Raw genomic sequence first — 21,685 nt, 5'->3', positions numbered from 1 at the left:
CCCCTGTTTGCACAAGTCCCCTCACACAGTTTTTTCTGGGAGAGCAGCAGTTATATAGGAACTGTCTCATCTTTTTTGGGTGGGGAGAGGTGCAGACACCAATAGGGACACCTTCCACTAGCCCAGGTTATTCCAACCTGGCCTTGGACACTTCCAGGGATGGGGCAGCCACAACTTCTCTGGGCAACCTGTGCCAGGGTCTCCCCACCCTCCCAGGGAAGGAATTTCTTCCTCATATCCAAACTAAACCTTCCCTCCTTCAGCTCGAGGCCTTTCCCCCTTGTCCTATCTCCAGTTGCCCTTGTGAAAATTAAAATTAAACATATCATTACATTATTTTATTGCAGCATTGCCCCCTGTCTTAGGAATTTTTGAGGGCAGAGGGAACCAGGCTCTGCCCAGCTGGGGGGAAATCCAGCTCCTCTGAGCTGCTTCCCTGCCTTGGGCTCTGTGGAAAGGTTCATCCCCAAGCTCCAGGTATCCAGCTTTGGGCTCAGCAGAGCCCCATCCCATTGTCAATCAGTTTGGATAAAGGAAAAGGAATTGAGTCCATTTGTAACTTATTTAGTTATACCTAATTAACCACCTGAGTGAGGAACCCAATCAAAGCCTCTCCAGGCATTGCTCCCTGGCTCCCCGGGCTGGGAGTGCACACATGGATGCCCCAAATCCATGGAAAAACTCTTCAGAGGACTTTGTGATGGTTTTTGTGAGGAGCAGAACAGGGATCATTTCTTTTCATGGCCCCAGGTCTCTGCAATCTCTCACCACAGGACAAAACCTCCCCCTTGGCTGCCTCTGGAAAGGTCTCCCTGAAGCTCTGCCTGTTCCCAGGAATCCTAAAAATCCTTGTGCTCATTCCAGCCAGGAGCAGCATCCAAGATACCAGAGTTCCCACCTCACACACACTCTTCTGGCCTGGCCAGAAAATTAATAAATTTTCTTTAAAATCTTTTAATTCTGAATTCCTTTCACCAATTTGTTCATTTCTTTGCTAAAATTATCCTTGGAGTCACAGACAGCTGGTTTAGACCCCTCCTTTGGGGTTTTTTTTCCCCCCCTAAATGGCTTTTAATAATTAAGTGTAATGGAGAAGCTTTGATTGGATTCCTCACTCAGATGGTTAATTAGGTATATCTAAATAAGTTACAAACTGTGTTCCTTTGGACTCAATTCCTTTTCCTTTATCCAAACTAAAATACACTGTTCTCCAGAGACTTCTTGTTTGAGAACTGACTGAAGATAATTATTTGAGATAATTAAGATCACTAAGCAAAGTAATTTAATTTTCTTCCCAGCGTCTCCCTCCCTCCAAGAAATGTAAATGTCTGTGGAACACTTGATCAATAAAAAAAACCTTTTCAAAGGTTAATTTGGGAGAGACCAGCATGAAGTGAAATCCTGTAGAGAGGCTTTGGAAAAGCAATGAAATTTCTGGGTTTGTTTTTGGGTTGGGTTTGTTTTTCGGTGGTGGTTTGAGGTTGGGTTTTTTTGGGGGTTTGGTTTGGTTTTTTTGTTTTGGGGTTTTTTGTTTTGTTTTGTTTTGGTTTTTTGATTTTATTTGGGGTTTTTTTTGTTTGTTTTATTTGGTCTGGTTGTTTGTTTCTTTATTTGTTTCCTTTGTTTTTGGTTTTGGTTTGCTTTGGTTTTGGTTGTGTTTTTTTGTTGTTGGTTTGGGCTTTGGGGTTTTTCTTTGTGGGTTTTTTTGTTTGTTTTATTGTTTGCTTGTTTGTTTGTTTTTAATTCTTCATCTTTGCCAAGGGCAGAGCAGGGACAGAAAGGCCAAAGATATGAACCTCTCTGGCCAAATGATTTTATTGCAATCAGCTGCTCTGGGCAGGTGAAGGAGGTGCAGAATCATGGGAGAAAGGGGAATTCTGGTGCAATCATGAGGTTAATCAGTGACACCTGCAGCAAACCAATTTAGGGTCTGTGGGGGAACAGCAACAGAGGAATGGAAGTTCAGGGCCGGGGAGGACTGGAAAAGCTGAGCAAGGAAAGGTAGGAGAGATTTTTTTACTTTCACTTTCTTGTTTTCTTGCTTTTTCATGTTCTCTGGACACCTGATAGAACGTGTGGTTGGGGAAGTCTGGGAGAGATTTGCTCCAACCTTTTTGCTGGGATGAATAATCAGAGGAAGAAAGAATTGTGTTGGGTTTTTTCCCTGCATCACAACATTTTCCATGTTTACTGACTTTTCTGTTTGAAGCTGGAGCCGGGATGGAGTTGGGAATTTTTTCCTTTTGAGCTTGATCTGAGGTCTGTGGGATGGGGACTTATTTCCCAAAATTGCTTTCTGTGACCAAAGAAACTGCGAAGCAATGAGGTTTGTCTTTGTTCAGTGAGATCCTGAGTCATTCCACTTGCTGCCAGTTCAACTCATTATTCATTTCTCTTGTCTCTATAAATGTTCCTTCTTGTCTTTGCTGGATCCTGTCAGTCCCCTAAGGTGCTTGTGCAGGGATTTGGTGATTTCTATACAGATAAAAAAGCATCTTTTATAGTTCCTTTTCCCTGTAAATGTGGCTCCCAAACTTCAAGAGGAGAAAGTGCTTAGTCTCTCAGCAGTGCAAGGTGTCTGGGTACAGACAGGCAAAAAATAGCAATACTAAGTCTTAAGCAGCTTTCAGGATTTCAACTTGACTCAATCCTGTATCCCAGGCTGTGCCTTAAGCTCAAACCTCATCTCCAGCTGGGTCAAACCTTCCTGACCTGGTTAGTGCTGCCTGAATCCAAAAGCTGGGGCTGTTTTGGGGGAGTTGAGCTGCTGCTGGTGCAGCTTTGCTCAGGTGGGTGGGTGAGGAGGGGTCACTGGGGGAGGAGATGGAGCTGCTTGGAGCAGAGAAATGTCTCCCTGTTGTAAAAGTCTGCAAGAAACGAGCTTGGTACTAAAACACTGGGGCTGTGCCTCTGTGAAATCCTCCCAAAAACCCCTTCAGCTCTGGAAAAGCAGACTCCCTGCTCCTGTGTTTACCTCTGCTTTGGCTTCTCAGGCTCTGCTGGGAGCCACCACTGCTTTTAGAGTTGTCTGTAATATGAGGCACACTTGGGAGAAGGAAAAGGCCTGGGGCATTGAAATGTGGCTTTGTAGAAAGGACAAATCCTGGACAGAGTGTCCCAGGGGCTGCTTCCCATAGCACAACCCTTCCCACCTGGGAATTTCCCAAAGCTGAACTCAGGGTTTTTTTTAGCCCAAATCATAATGGCTGATCACTTTTTTTCAAGCCTCCTGTGGTGTGTTCATTATAATTTCTGTTTTACTGGGGCCACTCACTGAAAAGCACAACCCCTTCAGTGACCTGGCAGTGCAGAGGTGAACACCAAAGATGTGGTGCCTTAATTAGTACCAGAGGTTACAGAGATGTTAATAGCTGATCTTGCAGGGCTGACAGAAAGGATTAAAGGTTGTGGAATCAGAGGTCTGTAAAACAGGGTTCTGGGTGCTGGGTTTTTTGTTTTCTCCTGAGCTCACATTGGGAGGTTGTGGCTTCACTCTCTTGGGTGAAGGTGCTTGTTGGAGCACACAGAGACTTGTGGCTGTGCTTGGGAGCTGCCAGGAAGGTCTTAATTCCATCGGGCTTTGATGGGATCAAATTCTATCAGAAATACTTGTGGCTGTGCAATAGGATGTCTCTGTTCCCGTGGTTTCCAAGCAGCCTTGGGAAGCTTTGCAGGGTGCAGGCACAGGACCTGGATCTTACCAGCACCTCTTCCTGCAAAATCCTGGGGCCAGGAGGTGCCTGGAGGTGTGAATGCTGCCCCCAGCACCTGCACAAGGGCCAGGAGACAGCAGCCAGGAACATGTGTTCCCATCCCTTGCAAACTGGAAGGCTTGTTTCCATAGGGTTGGGATGCTGAGCAGCTCATGTGGGAGGGCCAGCAAGAAGGAAAGAGGCACTTTGGGAATTCTGGGCTGTGTGCAGGGAGGTTACACCAGGGAAAGGGTCACTCCAGCAGGTATTTGTGGCAATTAATATGCTGTGGTTTAACCAATTTAACCACCCTCCTGCACAGCCACTCCTGTGCCCAATCTTGGCAGTGCTCTGGAGTCCTGGAATATCCCGAGCTGGAAGGGACCCACAAGGATCCCAAGGAATCCGTGTTTCAGTGGGGTGTTGGAGCTCTTTGCCCATGTTGCTTCCACAGTCCTTATCCCAAAATGTTTCTGGCTCGACCCCAACTCTGCAGCCAGGTGGTTTTGGCTGAGTCTTTCAGAATATCTGTGTGTGACAAGTCAAACTCAATCTGTCTGAAGGTGCTAAAAATCATGCTGCAATTAATTAACTTATTGTATTTTATGATGTTTGCTGTGCCTCCTTGGCACCCAGAGGATCTCAGATCTTTGATCCAGAGGGTGTGATTTATTGGGCAATTATACATCTACACACCATCACTCATGCTGGAAAGAGCCTCTGTGATCTCATCAGTCTGGGGGAACGTGGCGTGGAAGGACTTTTATCAAATGAAGGGGGACTGATGGATGGAGGAGTCAGGGAAGTATTGATTCAAGCCAATATATTATTTTCTGCATTAATATTGTGCAGACAGTAGCAAATAGAGACCCTGCACTAGTTTTAGTGGTTTGTTGGTTTGTTTTTTTTTTTCCATGATGAAGAATTGCCCTTCTGTAAAGTTTCACTGGGATGAGGAATGATGGATTGGGACACGAAATGATTTCTTAGGAAAATGTTGGTTCTTCCATTATGCAAAACACAACTGGTTTTCTTGTGCCATCAGGAAGGAACAGTGTGAGGTGAATCCTCTTGGGAATGTGGTGTGGGAGAGAAGAGTTTTCTGTCTGTGCTGCTCTCCTTTGGGGGACGACTTAGAACCTGTGTTGAGGTTTTTGTGTAACGTGGGTATGGGACTCCTGGAGTCTGAGTGTGAGCACAACCTGTGGATGTTTTCTTTCCAGGAACACCAAGCTTCAGGAGTTGCCATGTTTTCCTCCAGGTGCAGTGGCTCAGGCCTTCCACATGGAGATAAACATTCCTGCAGGTCTCAGATGGATGGTGGCTTTGGAAAGGGGAGATCAGGAGAAGATTTTAAATCTGGATTTAGTTTAGTCCTGTTGCCTTTCCTAAATGAGGGCTAGAATATGCATTACATGACAGGAGTTTTCACCCCTCTATCACAGTTTCTTTTTTAATTTGAAGGTCATCCCTTGGAATTTATTCTGTTGATGACTGATGTGTTCCCCTCCTATCTGTTCTACCGTGTAATACTGGATTTATTAATGTATCAGCAGAGTTCTTCCCATATTCATCAGGGCCAGATGGTGATAAGAAGGACTTGTGCTTTAAAAATTACCTTCCTCCTTTTCTCCACCAACAAAGGGAAGGGAGGGGATTAATCTTAGCCTAAAAGTCTGTGGGTTCTTGGCTGCTCAGAAGTCATTAATGACACAAGCAGGTGATGAGATTGAGGGAAGGGCCCTGGGCTTGTGCTGACAGGAGAGAGGGTGACCCCTCTGCAGCATTTTGGGGTTTGCTGGGATCAGGTATTACAACATCAGCTGCTGGGGGGGGGATGAGCTCTGCTTGGAGACCCCAAACTGGCACAGAAAACCCATCCCCACTGCAGAGAGCTGAGAACTCGGGGTGTCTTTGTGGACTTGTATTTCTTGAGATCCCAAAATGAAGGCTAAACCAATGGAAGCTGCTATATCAGCCTGGAAAGTTGAAGAATTCTGAATTTGGACCATAATGGTGAACTCCTGACAAAGTGTCCCTATTTCCAGCAGATTAATGCCCTGGAGCTGGAAGGAGTTACTGCTCCTTTGCTCCTGGCATCAAGCTCGTGTTGTCTCAGGAGGTTCCTGGTGATTCCTTGGGTTTTTTGTGTCCCACAAAGACCTGACCCCAGGCTTGGAGAGCAGCAAGGTCTCCCTGGGATGATTATTTGATCCTCTTTTATTTTGTTGTCTGAGCAGTGACAGCTTTCACCTGAGTTCTCTGTGTTAGAGAGATGTCAAGGTTGGTTTGAATTTATTTGCCTAAAAAAAGCTGAGAGGAGTTTGTCTCAGACCCCTTGGCCTGTTTGTCCATCTGGGAATAGGATGGAGCAGCCCCTGCAGGTACATCCCAGCCCGGTTTCCTTCCTCCAGGTTTTGCAGCCCAAATCCTGCTGCACCGAGCAGAGGGTGGGTTTTAGGATGGTTGTATTTTCCCTGGTCCCCACTGGAGGTCACTGGAACATTGTCTACCATTGTCCCTTAGAACAAAGGAATCGCTCAACTGACGCTCGGTGAAATTAATGTTTTTAAATTTTCGGAGATTTTTATCAGTTTCACGGCTGAAAATAAATCTCCAAATTGCTCATAATCCCTGTGTGCAATAGGTATTTTATAAACACTTCTTATGCCCCGAGGAGACATCAACAGAGGCTTTATTTTCCAAAAGTGTGACTCAACTGCCTGGAATTTTGAGAAAAAGCTCCTCTAATGGGTTCTCTGCGCCCCAGCTTTTTGTCACACGCTGATGGATGTGTCAGAAGTGCAAAAAAAACCCCACACCTTAAACCACCCCATGTTTACGAGTAGGAAACCTAAATGTTGCCACTGCCAATCACGTCATTGCATCTGTGTTGTTATGAAAGCTGGAAGGAAGATGAGCAGTTTGGTGCCTGCAAAAGTCATTTCAGTGTAATTAGTTCAGATCATGGAGGCAAAAAAATGTCTTTTTCTGCCCCTCTGTCCTTTTCCCTGCCCACTCAGATTTTTGGGAAGTCTGCTCAGATCCCCTCCTGTGCTCCACGGAGCCCTCAGCACTCGGTGCTGGAGCAGGAGCAGATGATGAACTAACAGGATCTAATTACCAGCAATCAGAAAAGTTTGGCAACTCGTCACAGACTCATCAATGGAAACCAAAGCTGCTCCTCAACCCGTCTATCAAAGCCTGTTGCAGTTGCTGTTAATGACAGACTGAATAATAATTAGCATTAACTAAAAGGATCCCTTTCTATCTCCCAGTGATATTTCAAACCCAGCAGCAGACTCCTGGCTTTGGGTGGTATCCAGCTCCCAGATAGCACTGGGATTTATATTTTAGGCTTTATATATGAAGTGCATTCGTGAGATGTATCAGCTTATGGCAAATTTGGTGCCGTTTGCTGTCGGTGTTTGAGTGTGAGAGTGCAAGCAGCTGATCAGACAGAGCAGTGCCTGCTCTCCTTGGAAAACGTGTGGGAGGAGCTGGGGAATTCCGTTTCAGATGGAGGTACTTCCTTGAAATGTGTTCCCACACACAGCTGATGGATCCAGAAACCCTGCTGGAGCATTTCCCCAATAGACTGACATGGATACAGGAAAAATCCCAGAAGGCAGCACTTTGCACTGATATCTTTGCTAGAGAAACATAATTTCATCCAACCGAAGTCACAGAATGGTTTGGGTTGGAAGAGACATTAAAAATCATCTAATTCCAACCCCCTGCCATGGGCAGGGACACCTTCCACCAGCCCAGGTTGCTCCAAGCCCCGTCCAACCTGGCCTTGGACACTCCCAGGGATGGGGCAGCCACAGCTTCTCTGGGCAACCTGTGCCAGGGCCTCCCCATCCACAAAGCAAAGATTTTTATTTTTTTTTTTAATCCAATATAATTGGTTTTGAATATCCAGTCTAGACCTTCTGTCTGTCAGTGTGAAGACATTCCCCCTTGCCCTGTCATTCCGTGCTCTTGTAAAGAGCTTCTCTCCATCCTGTGGGCTCCCTTCAGGCCCAGGAATTTAAACTGTTTGGACTTGTGGGGAGGGAGCAAGGTCAGTCTGAGCAGAGTCTCTGGGCAGGTGCCACGTAGGTCTTTTGCTGCTGCCTTTTTCTGCTGCCAGCACCAAATGCACGAGGTGAAATTAAGGTTATGGATCTTTTTGGCTTCTGCAGGGGGAAAAAAAGATGGGAAAGCAAAACTCCTCTTGGAGTTGTGCTGAGGACTGGAGCAGAAAACTGGGCTCCAGGTGACATCTCAGCTGCCCTGTGGGAGGGTCACCACGGCCTGGGGGGGTTTTGAAAGGGTTTCTGGCAGACAGAAAATGCTGGAATTGCTCCAATGGCCTGGCTGGAATGTCTGTGCCCTCCAAGGGAAGAGTCAGGCTGGAGTGAGCTCAAATCTTCCTGGTGGCTCTTAGGTGCTCACCCTGCCCCTGGGTGCTGCTCCAGGACCTGCTGTCAGGGGCTCTTCCCCATGAAAACACTCCTGTTATAAAGACTCCAGGAGAGTAATGCTTGATTGTGTTTGGTGAGCAATTTTCTGAACCTAAATAATAGGTTCATCTCAAATTGATGATGAATGCAGGGAACTTCAGGCCTGAACCACAGAGATTTGATTAACACATTAAAATGATGAGGTACTCGGTTGGAATAAGAATGTGCTTGCCTGTGAGCTCCCTGGAATATCCTGGGCTTGAGAAATCCATGCTGGATTTCTGTTAACATGGGTTTTTTTGGTAGATTCCAACAGGGCAGGAGATGTTACTGCTGAGTGTTAAATTCTAGGGATGAAGGTGCTGCCATTCTTTGAAGCTGTCGGCAAAAGTGGGGGACAAAAAAGCTGGTTTGATGTAACCTGCCAAGAGCATGTTATCCAAAAAATCATCCCTTGATTTGTTCAAGAGGTTTTAAATGGCCTGGTGTGGGATGTGCAAGTGTCTGAGCAAGTCTGGAGGGGGAGGCTCCATCCCCAAACCCAAACCCGGACTGGGGCTGCAGCAGAACTTCTGCTTTTGCTTCATTTCAAAGCTCATCCTTAAATGTTTGTGCTGAAGCCCTGGAGCCCTAAGAAAGAAGATGCAAATAACTTCACTCTTTTTCCCAGGGAAGCAATTAAGGAACTGTGTTAATAAGAAATGAAGTTGTTTGTAAATTTTAATGGTTTAAAAGATGCCCCAGGGAAATCACAGACAAAAAAAGGAGCTGTTTGGTGCAGACCCTTTCTAGCCAAAGCTCCACCTCCCTGGTAGATGTGATCAATTCAAAGTTATCAGGAGAAAATGACACAATTCTTTAATTTAATGCCTTTAGCCAGAAGGAGTTGTCTAATGGGATGATTCAGGCTGGGAAGGGAGTGACATCTTGTTTTATTTCCTCTCTATTTAAGGAAAATGGAAACCATCCTGCACCTTGCCAGGGGCTGAGATTGGCCCTGTCCCAACATGCTCCCACTGTTTGGGGTTTGGTTTGTCCCAAAGATGGAAAATAAACCTCCAAACAAAAAAAACTCCAAAAGATTAAAAAAAAAAAAAAAGCAAGCAAACAAACAAAAAAAAAACAACCAAAAATTCCAAACCAAAAAGTATGGACAAAAATCTACCTCAAAGACAAAGGAAGCAAAACAAGTACAGAATTTCCCAAACAAAATAAAAAACCCCCAAACTTCCCCAAGCCAAACAAAAACCCCAAAACCCAAGCAAAAAGGCAAACCAAAAAATCCAAAATGTCAGAATTTGTTTCTTCTTTCAGTTTTGTTCTCTAAAGCCTGTTTTTGGGGGGCCCAGCTCCTGATTTCTGCACTGGGAGGGTTGGCAGCATCACTTCTGCCGTGCCTTGGAATGACCCTGCCGAGGATCCTCGTGGATCCCGAGGTGCTGATCCCAACAGGAGCTGGGGGTTCTCTCCTGAGGGAAATCTTGCTGGGTTAGGAGCAGAGCTGAGGGCACAGAGCTGGTATTTGAGGCAGAGGAGGAAGGGGGAGCGTGGCACCACCAGGTCTCCGTGGGGCTGACCTGTGATTTATGAGGAATTCCTGCACCCAGTTTATTCCATGCAATGGAAAATCAGGAGCCAATTCCAGCGTTGCCCTGACACTTCCCTCGTGTTCTCTCCTGTGATTGTGGCAGTTCCTTTCCCCTGGAATTCCTGTAAGGCATGACAAGACACCAAAGTTCTGGGGAGTTACACAGAAAGGGCTCCTTTGCATATTAAAGACTTTCCGTTGTCACTTGACTAAATTTGGGAGAAACATCCACCACTGAGAGAGTCATTAGATGAGATGAATTCCAGTGCTCATTATGGGGTGCTGTGACAAATAGGGGGAGGAAGGACTATAAAGTGCCAGTGTGCTTTATTCCCCAAGCCTTGTCGAGGCTCATTTTCCCTCTTTCCATCTCCAGCACTCTCAATCCCTTGATAATAAATGCAGCTTGCATAGGAACAACCCCCCGGACTGATTTCTTTCCACTGCAAGGAGTGATTTAAAAGAAGACTAAAAAAGACATTGAATGTGTTCATTATTGATAATCTTAAAGATTTACTGCAGGCTTTCAGAAAAGCTGCTGCCTTAAAGCAAACTGCTTTTATCTCCTTTTTGTTTGCTTAGTTGGCTTTTGTGGGTTTTGTGTCTTTTCCTTCAGCAGCTCATGTAGGTAAAAGCTTGAGTTCTTTATTTTAGTTTTTTCTTCATTTTTTTTTTCCTGAGGGGGAATTTGCCAGCCCCTGCTGGCACTGGGAAAGCTCAGTGAGAACTGCAGGAGGATGTGTCCTGCTAGAGAGTGGTTTTTGGGCTACATTAGACCTGGTTTTAGGTGCCTGTGGCCACTGAAAGCAGCAGGTTTTTTGCCCTTGTTTGGGAATATCAGTGTTACCAGCACAGGTAACAGCTCCTCCCCTTAGGCACAGGGGTTTGTTAAAGCATTTTGAAATAGAAATTAATTGCAAATATATTAAAAAAAAATAAATAAAAAGAACTCCCCACCTTGACAAAATAATGGAAAAAATCCGCTCAGCAGCTGAACTGTTCCCAGTCTCTTCCTCCCGAGCCTGGTCCCTGCTCTTGCTTTGCGTTTCAGAACACCTGTCTTGGGGTGAAAACGTTCCTCATATGGAACATAATTGCTTTGGAGTGCAAGGAGAGGAGGTGGGAAGAGCAAGGGGGAGTTGAATTCGGCTGAATCCCCACCCGCTCCTCTGCACCAGCTCGAGGGGAGGTGTCGACAAGGTGATTATCTGATTATTCCAGCGGTTTGTGCCGGGAGGGAACGAGGGGCTGGAGGTGGGATGGCAGAGGGGAGGCAGCTGGGCACCGGCTGAGCCAGCAGACAGCAAAGCAGGAGGCTGGGGATCCATACAGAAAAGCCCAAGAACAGTGGATTTCTCCCCTGGGTTCTGCCCTTTCTCAGTGCACATCAAAGGGCACAGCAGCGACCCCACGCTCGGAGCCATCACCTACCAGGGGGGTCAAAGCACAAGGCACCGAGGGGGAGGCAAGGACCAGATGATCTCCTTCACCTCTTTGCCCCCTCCAGAAGTTCCAGAATCTCTAATTAGAGCCAGAAATAGGTGCAGGGAGGAGCAGATGGCATTAGGAATCAGGAGGTGTGAATGACTTGCCACAGGGATGTGATCTTGATGGGTCCTGTGAGAGCTCCTGGAACTGCATCTTTAAAGGAATTTGCTGCCAGAGCCAGACAAGGAGGTGGTACAGAGGCTGTCACAGGGACATGGGTGGGTCACAAGCTCCGCCTTGGTTCTGTTATTTCAGGGTGATTTGATTTATCAGGGAATCACAGAACGGTTTGGGTTGGAAGGGATATTAAAGCTCATCTCATTCCACCCCCTGCCATGGGCAGGGACACCTTCCACTTGGAGCCCAGGTTGCTCCAAGCCTTGTCCAACCTGGCCTTGGACACTTCTAGGGCTGGGGCAACCACAGCTTCTCTGGGCAACCTGTGCCAAGGTCCCACCACCCTCACAGGGAAGGATTTATTCCTAATATCTAAGCTAAATTTGCCCTCTTCCAATTTGAACCCATTACTCCTTGTCCTGTCATTCCAGTCCCTCTCCCAATTTCCTGTGTGGAGGACTTTAAGTTTGTGCTCACTTCCCAAAAAAATCCATGACATTGAGAGAAGCAGCAGGTGCCCCAGACCTTAAAAACTCAGCACCTCCAGCAGCAGCTTGTTCACCTTTTTGCCCCTCTCTCTGCAGATGATCAGCTCTGACCTTGAGTGTTTGCAATCAAACACAAACTCTCTGCAATTTAAAAGAATTTAAATCCCAAAATAAAAGGGGAGGGACCAAACTGTTGTGTGCAGCAGGGAAGGAACAAAGCCCACCTGAGAATATCTTAGTTCAGGGGAGGTGGACAACTGGACACTCTGAAAGCAGAGCAGGGAGAACTTCACCCTGATTCTGGAGCAAGGAATCACTTTACTTCTCTGGGGACTCCAACTACACCATATTTTCCCTGTTTATGCTTTCCTTGGTAATTCAGTGCAGGACCTTGGGAGGAAAGCACTCAGGCAACAGTTTTTTGGCTCAGAAGGCTGGTTGAACTCATGAACGTTTAGAGGCCTGATGGCTAAAAGGGCTTTGCAGTGTTCAAACAGGAAAAAAAAGAGTTGTATAACCTTTATCATAATCTAAAAGGAGATACAGAGAATTTGGTGCGTTTATACTGCATGATCTGACAAGGATCTTTGCTATGAGTCCCTCTGGTTTAGGATTTTCCTGTATATATAAATAAAAACTTATCAAATTCGGTGGCATACTGAAGTAAAAGCAGAACTGGCTGAACAGGGTTTTTTTTCCAAAGCTGCTGGAAGGATCCAGCCCCTTTTCCCTGTGCAGGAATTGGTCAGTGTGTGCTCACATTCCCTGTTACCTCGAGTGCCTCTGCCTTCACATCGTGGCATTTGCTTCTGAAACAAGAGATATTTCCCCAAGGTCCTGAGCGTGTGGAGCTTGTGTTTCATCCTCGTAGTTAATTCAACAAAGAACAGCAGAACACAGAGTATCAGGAAACATTTTCCCTGTGTTCAGAAAGCAAAACCATATGTTCAAACCCTGTCATCAGTTCAGAGGCGTTTAATAACCTCATACTTCACCAATCAGAATAATTAAACAGTCTCATTATTTTAAATATTCATCCAGTCCGGATTCCGTGTTTGGCTTTCCTGGTCAATTTGGTTCTCGCTAATCTGGGGGAAGGAAACAATGTTCTCTAGCGCTTAATTTGCATTAAAAACACTATAATTTGTAAGTAAATTGGAAAGCTTTTAAGTGAAGAGGGAACATCAGTGACTTGACAGTCAAAGCTCTCCTTTGTTTTTCGAGCACAATGTTCCAGAATGATGCTCTTCCTTTCTTGGAATTACACGGCGGGAAGAATGAAGCCTTGTAATTGTTCCTTAATCCCCGGTCATTGGGAGGCACCAGCAAAGAAAAACAAACCCAGAGCGGGCAGCGTGTTACTAGAAAAGTGATTTTTTTTAACTTTCCTAAGTTATTTAAGGGGGGGTAAATTGTCCCGAGAGCCATCGTTGGTCTGCGAGGTGGAGGAATGGTGGAAAGGGCAGGAAAACCTCTCCCTACCTGTTCCTGTGCTCGTTTCTTTGGATCTGAGTCCTTCCCACTCCTCCCAGTTGTGCCAGATTTCCTCTTGCTGGGGACCTGGTGAGAGTGTCCCGCAAAGAGTAATAACTGAAACTTGCCCAAAGGGTTAAAAGATGTAAAGACAATGGAGATATGGGTGAAGATATTGCAGATATAGGTAAAGATAATGCAGATATAGGCAATATAGGTAAAGATAATGTGGTTTAATAGTGGGGAAAAAAAGGTTTTTCCTCCTAATTTGACCAACCTGACATTTTCTTTGTCTGAATTGGTTTGATTTTTAAAAAGTGCCCAAACTTCTTACACGGCTCTACTTTTCTTCTTTTTCGGTCTGATTGTGTGGATATTTCTTAAAAAAACCCTCTTTACTGTATTAAAGGTGTTGCTTCCTTTGTTGCTTCCACCTCTTTATTTAAGAGGAGGAGGAGGGAGAGATGCAGCAGAGGAGCTGATTTCCATGCAAACCTATTGTTGATAATTGCAGTTTTAAACTCTTCTCAACCTTCAGCTGAACAATGATAAAGGAATAATGGCTGTGAATTATCAGCTGTTCCCCTTACCTTCAAAATAGTTCTTACATTGTTGTGATACTTGACTATATTTATTTTTGTACATCTTTAATTCCTTTTTTAATGAGCCTGTGGTTCCTGTGGCCTTAAATGCAATGAAGACCTCTAATAATTGGGCATCTGTATTTTTGTTATGGATACATAGGGCTAAAATCAATTAAAAATCTCTACTCTCTTCCATGCTTCCAGAGTAATTAGATCCATTTTTCCATTATTCTGTTTCTAGACCTGTCTGGATAATACACCAAATATTAATATGGAAATGAAGGAATGGGGGAAGTCAAGTTGTGATAATTTTGTATTGCTTTGAGTCATTGAAATCCAAATTTCTGCCAGTTCTCAGTGAGTACAGAAATAACTGGAGTTGGGGCAGAGTTTTACACCCATTATGTGAGGTTTTTTTCTACATAGAAATGCCCTCCAGTTTTGGGGTGTAGGGAATCCAACCCCAGGGATTCTCACCTCATGCCTGCAAGTGTCTGAGAATCTGGATAAACTCTCACAGCAGAGGGTAATTCCTCATTTTTATCTGATTTTATTTTTGTTCCTTGGTTGTGTTTTTTTTTTTTTTCCGAAGCATTTAGAGATTTAAAGGCAGAGAAGATTTGAAGAGCAGCAAGTAAAGCTGAGGCTCTTAAATATGATTAAAACCTCAAAGCTGCAGGCTTTGCTTTCCTGCAGGCTTGGTGCTGAACACCTTTCCATCCCAATCCCAGAGGGAAAGCAGGCAGGGGCTGTAAGTGATGGTTGTATTGCTGTGGCAAAGGGCTGGCAAATCCAGATGGGTCTGGTCTGAACTGCCAGTTCATCACCCTCCTTCCTGATGGATGGAGCATTTGCTAAAAGAGGGTAAATGTTTGGATGTGAAACTTGGCTCTGTGATGTGAGGGATTCACCATGTGTCAGGTTGTGGATGCAAAGTGTGATATCTTGTGCTGGTTTAAAGGTGAACCAGCAGGGGAAATGAACCCAACTCAAAAGAGAGATGATAAACCAGAATAACAATTTAATAAAATAATACAATAAATACGATTACACAGACAAACAGTTGGTTTTAACCCACAAAACCCAAATGTGTAACCTAGCACCCTGGGGCATGAACAGAGTGGTGTGAGTTGGGCCCCCTGAGTCCAAAGGAAAAGGAGAGGGGAAAAAACCTGTTGGTGAGAGAGCTGGTGCAGTCTGGTGAGTGTGGTGGTCACAGTCCTTCTCTGGATCCCACAAGTGGTTAAAAAAGTCCCAAGACCCCAAGATTATCTATCCTCAGGTTCAGGCAGGAATGCTCAGTACCTCCCTCAGGGGTTCCACACTGGGTGTGAGGACAGGAGCACCCTCCTGTCTCCCAGGCCTCTGAACACCCAGTTTACAGCCTGAGGAGTCAGGGCTGCTCTGGGCAGAGGGTGTAAATGGTCTGTTGGTAACAGTTTCTGGGCAATGGCATGGAAGGCTCTAGAATATCCAGTTTTGGGTTACACCCATCCAGTGATGAACTGGTCCCAGCTGTTCTAACCAGGACACATCTTTTTATTTTAATTCTTGTCGTGGTTATTTATTCTCATCCTGTGAGACCATGAGATAAAGTGACTTTCTAAGATGTAAAAGCAGCAAGTGGCTCTGAAAGTAGGGAATGGCCACTGCTAATTCAGAGGATGAGTCACACACAGACATGTTCCTGAAGTAGAAGAACCATATTAATGGAATTAATTAACTGAGGTGGAGCCCTGGGTAATTCTACACATAGTTCTTGGTGTGGTAAAGCCATGGAGTGACTGGAGCCCTGGGTAATTCTACATATGGTTGTTGGTGTGGTAAAGCCATGGAGTAACTTAATGCAGACACAAGGTGAGAATCCCCGGGGTTGGATTCCCTACACCCCAAAACTGGAGGGCATTTCTATGCAGAAAATAACCCCACATAATGGGTGTAAAACTCTGCCCCAACTCCAGTTATTTCTGTACTCACTGAGCCAGTGCCACAACTGGCAGAAATTACTCCATGTTAGCCCTGGAGTTCTTGCACAGGATATTTGGTGCTGTCTGGTTCGGGTGTGGAAAACCCCAAAAAACAAAGGGATTGTGGATTTTTTCTGGAAGTACAATATGAGAGGAAGGTGGTGCTCTCCTTAGCAAGGGGCATTTGTGAGAGGAACTTCAGAATGGCATTAAGGACAGAGACACGGCGTTAATGAGTTGTTAATGACATTAAAGACTTGAGAATGACATTAGGGACAGAGCTAATAACAGATGAAGGGAGTTCTGCCTTGCCAAGGTGGCTTTCAGCACTTGTTAAACCAGCAAAGAAATGTGTGTTGGAGGAGGAGGGAGGTGAGCTATCACTGTGTGAGGCAGAAACACCTTCTGAAAGCCCATGGTTCAGCTTCTTCTCCTCACTAAGACTTCTAATCATCCGTCTGGATGGGTCAGACTGGGCTGGGAGGGTAAGAAAAGCCTGGCTTATCCTGGGGGGAGGACACTACACCCCTAAAATCCATGCAGCTTTGACTGGAAGCTGCTGCTGGCACGTTATCCGTGGCTGTTGAACACACGTTTGATTCCAAGGACAAACACGGAGTTGTCAAGGATTTGATTGCTTTTCCTCAGCTGCCTGAGCAGTGTTGTTGGACCCTATTGTTTCTGACAATGCACCTCAATTAGGTCTTAAAAATCAAACTGGTACTACATGCTCTGTGCAAGTGGAGGAGCTGTGGTGGATTCCTCAGAGAACTGAGACACTTGATTTAGGCTTAAGGATGATGTTTCTCCACAAGGGAGTCACCAGTCACAATAATTACATTGCTGTCTTCTCATAATATGATTTATTTAGATGTTGCCGTGTGAATTAATTCTCTCTAATTGCTGCTCTTCTCACTGTAAATCAAGGTTTCTTGCTTTCTGGAGAGTAGTGAACATGATCCTACACCGAAGTAATTAGTCCAATTAGAAAGGAAAGCAGATGTGGAAAACCAATTACTTTCAGGAATATGTCTGCTCCTATGTAGTCCAAATGCTGTTCAATCAAAATGTAATAGTAGTTTAATAAAACATTGTTTTATTTGTAAACTCTATCTAGTGTTAAGACTACACCTGCTCTTTTGGGGGAGCTTTGAGGCTGGGGAGTTTTCTTCAGACTTCTGGTTTACACAGCTCTAGTGAGAGAACAAACTGGTCAGCAAGAGCCCATCTGCATCCAGCTCGTGTCCTGACCCAGATAATTTGAGATTCTGTTAAAAAGGGAACACAAAAGAACCACAGTTGTCATGCTGGGGATGTGAGATCCCACAGTCCCTGCGAGATCCTTCTGGAAAGCTCTCAGTGGAACCTTTGGTGCTGTGCTGCAACTCAGACGTGCTTGACTCTCAGTGGGGTTGCAGTGGTTGATGTTGGGGGAGAATTTAAAAAAACTCTGAAGCTCGAGAGGCTCAGAAAGTGAAATAAATCTGGAGGAGGAGAAATGCAGGTGCCCAAGGGAGAGGCAGCTGTTCAGCAGAGGCTTGAAAGGGAATCGAGGGCTGAGCAGTGCAGGAGTTTGAAGGTGAATTGTGCTGGTCTGGTGAGAGAGCTGAGCTTGGAAAGGTGGGAGGAAAAGGGAAAGCACAGAAAATCCTAATGCCTGTCCCAGAACTGGAAATGTGAGCAAAACCTACTGATCTTTACACACCCAGTGTGTTCATTTGCTGCTGCTGCTGGAGCAGGAGGGGCCCAGAAATGAGTTTGTACTCAGCAGCAGCAGCAGTGCTGCATGTGGGGCTGGAAACCTGAGTTCTGCTGTCTATCAGCAGGGATTTTTCCAATTTACCAGCAGCAGCAGCAGCAGCAGCATCAAGGTTCCCTCAGTCTCTTTTGCTCCAGCACTTGTGAAATCAGCACTTGTGCCCAGCCTGAAGGAGCATAAGAACTTATCTGCTTATCCCTGGGAGGGATTGGCCTCCAGACTGCAGCCACCACTTGTAATTGCATTTAATCACAGCAATTCTGCAAAGTTTTCATTCTAACAAGCATTTCCACCAGACAGGCAGGAGCTGGGGTGGTTGGAAGAAGTGGTTCTGTGTGTCCCCCCACCCCTCCCTTCCTCTCCCAGTTTGGAAACAAGGTTTGATTTACAAAGGACTCGCTTTGTTTAGCACACAGAAGTGATCGATAAAACATCAAGTGCGAGGCGTGGAGGGAAGGGAAGTGCTCAGCACTTTTCCCTGTAATTAATTTTGCAGCGCTGTTCTCAGCGTGGCTGTCACAGCCCCGTGCCAGGAGGGGCACGGCCAGAGCCAGCACAGCTCCTCTGTCGCCCCGGGAGCCAAAAAAAATCACAACCAGCCTCTTTGGGGTCTGTTCTTTAAGCTCTTCTTTAAAATACCGACCCAAGAGTTCTGCATCGGAGAATCACCCATCTATTTTCTCCTATCTGCTGCTCCGGAAGACAAGTGTTCTCATAATTGGGCCATTAAAGGAGGTGTTGAAATGTTACTAATTGTCAAAGGCAATTAAGTGTCGCAACATGTCACAGGTAAATTAACGAGGCTCCAGGTGTTTGGAGCAAATCACGTTTCTGTGGGTGTAAAACAATTCGAGTCTTCTCTGCTGGTTTTCTGCAGAGTTTTGGTGTGTACTCTGGTTTTTGGGTTGTTTTTTTAGAGGAATGTAGCTGTGCCTCAACACCTGAGCTGGCTGGACTTAAAGGGACTGTGATCTGCATGTTGGATACCCCTGATTTTGGAGGTGCTGACAATCCATAGCTCCCATTTCTGGAAGATGTTCCCTTTTTAGGCCAGGCCTGTGTATTTGGACTGTTTCAAACTTGCTCTCACCCAACAGAAGCAGAGGTTGTGCCACTTGTTGTTACTCCTCCAGAGGAAGAGGCAGAGCTATTGAGGCAGGAACTCATAATCAGCATTGCAACAAGTTCAATTTTCTCTCTCTCTCCCCCTCCCCACATCGTTTGAAGTTGGCAATCCTTAATTCCTGGAGAGTTTTGGTGTCTCTGTCATGGCCTTGAATGAGATGTGTGAGCTGGGTGTGAGGAGTGGATTCCGAGGCAGGAAACCAGATTTCAATACCCCCCCAGCCTCTGCCCTGTGCTTTGCCATGGACACTTGCCTTTTCATCCCACTTGGAGAAGATTTTGTAATTGTGGCTTTATCGGTAAAAATACTGTGAGGAAAAACTGTACATATCCAGATTAGTCTCTGCTTATTTGTACATCTTCTGTGCCACACAGACAAGCCATCACAGCTTGGGTTTAAGTTTTGTGTTCACCAAAATATTGATAGAATCACAGAATCAGCTGGGCTGGAAGGGACCTCTGAGATCATCAAGTCCAACCCTTGATCCAACCCCGCTGTGGTTCCCAGCCCATGGCACTGATGCCACATCCAGTCTCACCTTAAAAACCTCCAGGGATGGAGAATCCACCCCTTCCCTGGGCAGCCCATTCCAATGGCTGAGCACCCTCTCTGCAAAGAAATTCTTTCTAATCTCCAACCTAAACCTGCCCTGGCACAGCTGAAGCCCGAGCCCTCTTGTCTTGCTGATGGTTGCCTGGGAAAAGAGACCAACCCCCCCCCCCCCGGCTCCCCCCTCCTGTCAGGGAGTTGCAGAGAGTGAGGAGGTCTCCCCTGAGCCTCCTCTTCTCCAGGCTGAACAGCCCCAGCTCCCTCAGCCTCTCCTCACAGCACTTGTGCTCCAGTCCCTTCCCCAGCCTCGTTGCTCTCCTCTGGACCTGCTCCAGCCCCTCAATGTCCTTCCTGAGCTGAGGGCCCAGAACTGGACACAGCACTCCAGGGGTGGCCTCACCAGCACTGAGTCCAGGGGAAGAATCACTCCCTGGACCTGTTGGTCACACTGTTCCTGATCCAGGCCAGGATCCATTGGCCTTCTTGGCCACCTGGGCACACTCTGGGTCATGTTCATCTTCCTGTCAGTCCAAACTCCCAGTTCCCTCTGCCTGGCTGCTCTCCAGCCACTCTGTCCCAGCCCGTGGGGCTGCAGGGGGTTGTCTGTTGAGAAGTAGAACAACAATCACAAAGTTCCTGCAGATGCTTCTCCTCCCAAACAGTGTCAGAGCTGTTATTTCTGCTCCATGAGCAGCTATTTCCACCCAGCCCTGCAGTGACCCCAAATCGCTGCTGGGAGCGTTCAGAGCTTTAACCTCTGAAACAAATATCTGGGGTTTTATTCCCCGCTACAGTTTCACCAGCCAAGTGTGGAGTTACTAAATCAAGAGTGGCCAGCAGCTGTGGCACTGCTGCCAACCCCCATGGCACACTGCCCTCCCCCTGCAGCTCCCAACACTGGGGATGTTAGGAGAGACCACAAAGGGGTGGAACCATCACATGGTCCCATAATTATCCCTCTTTGTTCCTCTTCTGTTCCCCGGGTATCAGATGCCCTCCCTGCGAGGGGATTTGTGATTGTGTGTGTGTGTGGAGGGTGGGTGAGACCCCTAATTGTATATTATTAAAATATTATGATTTCCCCCCCCCTTTTTCCAAGCTGTGGCAATGTGTGCAGCACCTCCTCGTGCAGCTGGCTGGGACTGGCACTTGCAAGGTTGGTCCTCCAGGTGCTGCATCAGAAATCTTTTGACACAGTGTCAGTAATTAAGTGTACAATTAAAGAGAATGTCTGCAATTAAGTTCAATCAGCCAGTCAATCAAATCCACATTTGTAAAGGGTTTCTAAAGGGCCTCTCATCCAAACCTCCCCTCTGCTTCCAGAGCAAAGTTAACACCACACAAGGCAACGTTTATTTGGAGCATCTCAAAGGGGGCTAGAAGGCTTGTGCTGACATGGTATCTGAGCCCTAGTTGGCTACTGAATAAAAACTGACCTTAGGTGAGGAATTTAGGCACAACACCCAACTAGAACTATTAAAAAGGTTGAAAATTTCTGACTTTTCTAGTTCTCTGTCTCCCTGGCCATTCAGCTCAGTAGTATTATTCCTCATCTTCTTTCCCATGGAAAATAATCAAAAGGACAGATTTATTTTTTTTTTTTTTCCTGATAGAAGCTTGTCTGGTTTTGGGCCACTTCAGGGATCTTGCAGCTCATGCCAGTCTAATTTTTGCCAGAGAATTTGGGATGGGTGAGCACTTGCTGCTCCTGTGCTGCCCAGCAAGGAAATTTTGAGGGCAAGTGAAATTTTGAGGGCTTTGTAATCATTTTCCTCCAGTCTACCAGTTAGAGCCTGAACTGTTCCTGAGGATTTTAATGCACCTCAACACAGCAAATGACCTGCACAGGCAACATTTCAAATAAATATGCCCCGAACTGACCCATTCCAAAGGGGTTCTCCACCTCCCCTTCACCAAGTTGCAGTGACAGACCCTATTTAGGACTTGGTGTTCCCAAATAACAGCAGGAGAGGGCACTGGGCTTTAAGTTTCATGCCTGTCAACTTTGTGTCATTGTGAGGGAGCCTGAAAAGAATTAAGTGGACATACAGAAGTGGACATCCATCTATATGGATGTTCCCTGTGCCAATAAGGACAAGAAGTCAAGTTTGAACACAACCTGCTCCAGCTGAAGGTGTCCCTGCTCTCAGAAGGGGCTTAAAACTAGATAATCTTTAAGGTCCTTTCCAACCCAAACCATTCTATGATTCCATAGTGCCCCAAGCACCAAGAAGCTCCCAAATGAAGGAGCAAACCCGTGGCTGGTACTTTTATTTCCCCTGAAAATACACTGCTCCTGTCTGAGTTGCCACATCTATCCCATCAATTGCTTTCCAAGCTCGGGAAATATTCAGTCTTTATACTGCACATATTACTCCAAAGAGTAACTTGAGGGTTTTTCTCTTG

This window comes from Chiroxiphia lanceolata, chromosome 25, assembly GCF_009829145.1.
Source record: "Chiroxiphia lanceolata isolate bChiLan1 chromosome 25, bChiLan1.pri, whole genome shotgun sequence".
Classification (NCBI taxonomy): Eukaryota; Metazoa; Chordata; class Aves; order Passeriformes; family Pipridae; genus Chiroxiphia; species Chiroxiphia lanceolata.
This window is presented reverse-complemented; position numbering follows the sequence as displayed.